Here is a 6000-nt window from a genome sequence, read left to right on the forward strand (position 1 = left end):
ATTCCATGCACAACCTTTGATTATCAAATAAGTTTTAATAGAAAGTGAACTACAATAAAGACCAAATCCAACAGTCAGAACTCTATATAACAGAAAGTGGACTACCAAAAAAAAAAAAAAAAAAAAAACTACTTATCAAACCAATGTCTAAAAGGGTGAAGCATCATTGAGTCAATTATGCTCTAAAAACCATGCCTCAATCAAGCCAAAGTCTCACACAGATAAATACACAATGCTTACTTTGATTTGATGGCTAATAATCCAAGAGAGCCCAACTTTGAGTGCCAAGTTCTATCGATTCTTCCTCCCTTAAGACAAGATAATGTGGTATCCATTCCTGTACCATCAATAGCATAACAAAGTTAGCCGGTCTGAGCAACATGAACAACACAAGATAAAGCTTAACACATGGTTAGCAGATTTGCGGAGCAAAAGACAAGAATTAAAATAGCATACATTGATTTAAATGCTGCACTGATAGCTCCAACAGGTGTGCTAAAGGTAACATCCTGAAATAGGCTAGCCATCTTACCACGCGGAAACCATCCCAAGTCTCCACCCTTCTTCCCTGATGGACACTCTGAATATTCTGCCGCTAGCTGGAAGAAAAAGACCGAAAAGCAGCACAAATATTCCCGAGACAATATCTTGGTCAAAATTTCTCTTTAGGAGATCGTACAAAGAACACCTGAACCATTTTCTTACACTCCTTTTGTTTCGACGAAAAACATTTTCCAACGAAAAACAATTTGCATCCTTAAAACTAATGTACTAATGGTTGTATTAGTGGTGGTAAGGAGGTGGCAGCAGGGTGACGGTGGTGGTGGCAAGAGCGGGGGTGGTGATGTGGAGGAGGTTGTGGTGGTGGTAGTGGTGGCGGCAGTGTGGTGGTGGTGTTACCGGTGGTAGTGCGGTGGGATTGGGAAGACTTTAGTTTGGAAAATGTTTTGCACTTTTTAAAAGTGCAACCATTTTCCGCCCAAATAGGTTTTGTACCACAGGACATTTTTTGTCGACTTTCATTTTCCATTGTATCAAATGCCAAAAAATAAGAAAAACATTTTCTCACCCAGACATATGGACCGTTAGATAACTTTCAACATGTTGTGTTCATGCAATTTGTTTCCAATGACCAAGGTTTTGTAATGTAGTACCTCAAAACTGTTATAATAATCATTAAGTTGAAGAGATCATGATTATTTAGCACATTTTAGAAGGCTTGAAAGCAATTAAGTAGCTAAGTGAAAATGATGAACCCATTAAGTACGTAAATAAAAACCAACTAAATAAAATTGAATCAGGTTCACCATCAAGATCATAAATCATTACAAAAATATGAAAGAGTAAAAAATGATCCCCTCCAAGTTCAAAACCAGAAATTGATATTGACACAACCTTGACCAACAAGTGTAAAAGCTTTAAACTAAATGTGTTAAAAAATAATGAGAAAATGTATAATGTAATGGGGAAATCACCTTTGCAAACTCAGCAGGTGGAACCTTGTCTCCATTACTAAGCCAGCCATCTTTACTAGCTTCTTGTATGCATCATTAATCTTCCCTTGCTTCTCACATAAGACATGACTTGCTAAAAACAAAATCCAAAACCCTGAGTCAAATCAGGAGACTCAACATACTAGATAAATTGCAGTTAAAACAACATAGAAGCTCCTGAAAAACAAATTAAGGGGAAGAAACAACCTTTGACATATGTGCAGATGCCAAGCCCATTTGTCTTTGCACCTTTTTCTTTACCTTGTGAAGCAGTATCATCACTTCCTACTGCTGCTTGTTTTCCCTTTCCCTTTCCTCTTGACTCCTATGGCTTTGAGTCCTTACACATGACTTTTAACCTTATATATAAAACCACAATATGAAGACCTTAATGAACAAGGAGTGAGCACTGGAAGAGCTTAAAATCACACACCACAAAACAACAATTGATTAAAGGCAAGTAAATTAAGATAACCATTATCTCATACATAACAGATATGTATAACATATAGTACGATTTGCTTGAGCTCATTCCTAAGAAATATATTATTTTTGGGCTATGTTCGGATTTGCTTGAGCTAGCTCTCTCCCTCTCTCCATGAATTTCTACAAATCCATAACCCTAGCTCAAACACTATATGGTTATCTATATGTATGTACATATTGTATGTGTTTTTTTTTTTTTTTTTGTCTGTGTGTGTATGTTCCCAAATGCATCTACTAATTCTTAGCATTTTAGATTTAAATCCTTAGATTTGAATCCACATCCAAACTCAAATCCATTGTGAGAATATTAGGTTTTTTATATATATGGTAGTATATATTTTTTTTGTATATTTTAGGGAATGTTAGGGATTGAGTAATTATTCTAGCTTCCTTTTCAATCTTAGGGTCAGTTTGTTATATAAACCGATGTACTCTTGTATTAGAAACACAATTGAATTTACAAAAGTCATTCGGAAATCTTACATGGTATCAGAGCTATGTTCAAAACCCTAGCAGCCATTGTCAATTCTTCTCTGGTTCAATTTTCTAGATTCGTGTGACCCATCTGAGTTCAAATTGCAATCCACCGATTGTGGTTCTTTTGTTGGTCTGGTTTGAGATTGGGTTTGGCTTGTTTGGTTATCTGTTTGAGTCGACCCATTTGGTCATCTAAGTCGACCCATCTGTTTGAGTCGACTCAACTATTGCGATCGACTCGTCTGTTTCATTCGATTGACCCATTTGGTCATCTGATTCGCGATGCAGATTCGTAGGTGGTCATTACTGCACCGTAACCCTCTCTGGTTCGTGGATCACGATTGTGTGTGAGGGCTTCATTTGGTTCGTTAGGTCCTGCAATCGGTGTTTCTCTCTCTCGCTTTGATTCACTATCGTCTCTCTGGCTCAAGTTCACATCGCAAAGATTGTCTCTTTGAAGTGGGTTTGAATCTTTGACCCATATGAGGTATTATCATTTGGTTCCTTATCTGAGGTGTTATTCACATGGTAATTTAGTGCTTATTGTTCTTTGACCCCAGCGGATATCCCTATTTGCTTATTGGCTCTCCTTTGTTTGGATCTTTTATATTGTTCTTACTAGTTCATTACAATGATGGATAATAAGGTGACTAGGCCCAAAAATATGCTACCGGCTTCAGATGAGTGTGCTTACTGCCATCAGAGAAGCCATTGGAAGTATTATTGTCCCAAGAAGGGACTTCTGCCTGCCTCGTCTTCTCAATAGTCTCAGACTCAGTTCCATGCTCATTCTCAGAGTACTCTTCGGCCTCCCACCACTTATAGTTATAGCGATCCTGGTTTTCCCTTCCTTTGTTTATTGTATTTCGAACTTGGTTCCGTGGTTATGTTGTTGTCTCATTCTCATTTTCATCCTTTACTCTTTGTATTTGAGTCTTGGGTTGTGTTGGGCAAGTTTGGAATAGGTTGGTTGTGTTTAGAAACCAAAAGTTGATGCCCAGATTTTGGCCTTCACGCTCGAGTGGGGCCTTTGTTGTTGCTTATCCGCTCGAGCGGGCATTTTGATGCTCGAGCATGAATATTCATCTCCCTGTATTTTCTCTGCAGGTCATCGTACGCTCGAGCGGGCCCTTTCGATTTTGTTCCTCTGCTCGAGCGGGGACCATGGTCTGCAAAACTTCTGAAAGTGTGCAATCGACGCTCGAGCGGCGCTTTTCATGCTCGAGCGTGAGTCTGTGTCTGACGCTCGAGCGGGGAGTTCCACGCTCGAGCGGGGCGACTTTTATATCAATCCGAAAAGTGATATTTTGGATCACTTTTTGACTTTCTTTCTCTCTTCTACTTTTTCAAAACCTTCATTGGAGAGCAACTCACTCTAAAACTCCAACTTCTCTCTAGGGTTTGATTTAGTAGGAGTGATCTTCTATCCTTGGGCCTTTGTAAAAAGTGTGGAGCTTGTTGAGGGCTATATTTTGATCCGAAAATATTGGGGTTTGGACCACTTTCAAATTTCTTCATCTTCTCCTTTGAGCTCCGAATTTGAGGTAGGGATAACTACTCATTTTTATGGTCTTTGACATAAACTACTGGTCATTTTGATGAATTGTTGAAGTTGGGTAATTTTGGGTGTTAGGGTTTCAAAATGAATAAAGAGGGGTTTGGTTATTTTGACTCATAAATGTGCATCTTGGGTCTTAAAATGATGGTATTGATGCTGTTGGTGATATATGGGACCTTTGGGTCATTGTAGAGAAAAAGTGGGAGAAAGCCCTAAATTATTGTATGAACTAGTTTATATAATTAATTTGGAAATGTTATGGAAATATGGAATTGAGTTGGAAATAATGAAATTGGCTCATTATATGAGGGAATGGTGGAGTTGGATTTATTAATCGCACACTTATGAAATTGTTGTCAAATTATCTATTGATGCATTTATTATCTGTTTAGAAATAAATTATTTTGAGCTATTGGTGGAGGATAGTCTTGATTGTTGTAGACAATGCATGATGATTAGGCGAATTAAAACTAATCAATTGATTATGTCATCGAATATGACGGTTGGAATAATACATCAAATTTATGTATTGACTACTCATGTATATGATATGTGTTTATATACATTGTGTTGTGTGGGAGGAGATAGGGGATGCACTCCATGGTTTAGGGGAAGATAGGGGATGGACTCCTAAACCGGATTTTGTTTGGGAGGAGACAGGGGATGAACTCCATTAATACAGCAAATCTGTGTATCATTTATGAAGTATGGAAGTGTTTTGATGTGGTATTGATATAGCAAGTATGTGTATCTATTGTGAATTATAGAATTGTTTTGATATGAGTTATAGTTTCATTAAATTATTGGCCAGGTTCTGAGCTTTATTCGTAAATTGAGAACTGGATAAGTAATGGAAAATGGAATGAAACATGGACGTATTTGTCATGGGACTGGGTTGTTTGCATGTTGGGTTATGTGGGTTAAACATTTATCAAATGCTAATGTTTTAGTTATTGCTCATATTATGTTTAGTATATCTCTACTGGGCGTTGGCTCACCCTATATGGGACATCATTTTCAGGTGTAGGTGATATGCCACCTCGAAGGTCATTGCTTGGGAGGCTTCGAGGCAGAAGACCCTTTTTGTGATTATTTTGTGCATTTCATGTATATCAAGCCAAGGGCTTATTTTGTGTAAAGAGTTAGAACTCTATTTTTGTTGAACCCAAGTGTTGACTTGGAAAGTTGTAAGCCTTTAGGGCATTTACTTTTGTTGTCAACATGTAATTTCTTTTGCAAGAATAGTCTGATGAATGGGAATATATTTATTTCTCTTATGTTTATGGACATCGCGAATGTATGCTTTGTGGGTTTATTTTAAGGGCGTTACAACTTGGTATCAGAGCGTACCGGATTTGAATACTTTAGGTGCGTGGGAAGTGGTTAGTACCACAATGGGTTTGTCTCGCTTGTTAGAGACTTATGTGTGACATTATGTGTTTGTTCGATAACATGTTTATGTGACTATTTGGCTATGGGATTTAGTTTCTAGGATGTTGATTGGATCCTTGGGTTTCTGTGAGTCTTGTTGGAAAAGCACTTGATCAATGCTGTTTCTAACCGGAACTCTAGTAACGCCTCGGGACTATCATTATCCAGAAATGAAATTCGTAGGTGCTTATGTGATTATGTGCTTACGTGGAATGAATTACAGTTGTCTAATGTATTAGGACGCGAGTGTTATAGCTTCGACACATTTGTGAATGTGCTAATGTCTTCGTTACCTTTATTAGGATGTCAGGACGAGGATAAGGTGGTAGGCGTGATAGGCGTGCTAGGCAGGAGATCCCTGTACCGGATGAGATTCCGATGCAGTAGGAGGGGGTTGGTCAGGCCAATGTGGCCAAGCCAGTAGGTCAGCAGGCCATGGGCGCCTTAGCCCGCGAGATAGCAGGAGCTTTGAGGGAATCCATGGGCATTCTCAGAGCTGAGAATCAAGTCCCAACCCAGGTTGTTGATGCAGGGCCTTCTTTTCTAAAGAGGGAG

At 38.6% G+C, this 6000-nt stretch overlaps 1 pseudogene; it reads right to left on the reverse strand.

Moving 5' to 3' along the window:
- Nucleotides 1-291: 291 nt before the first annotated feature.
- LOC114277856 (uncharacterized) lies at nucleotides 292-1842 on the reverse strand (annotated as a pseudogene).
- Between the last annotated feature and the right edge of the window lie 4158 nt (nucleotides 1843-6000).

The sequence above is a fragment of the Camellia sinensis genome, chromosome 15 (genome assembly GCF_055761805.1).
Source record: "Camellia sinensis isolate YWXY chromosome 15, ASM5576180v1, whole genome shotgun sequence".
NCBI lineage: Eukaryota > Viridiplantae > Streptophyta > Magnoliopsida > Ericales > Theaceae > Camellia > Camellia sinensis.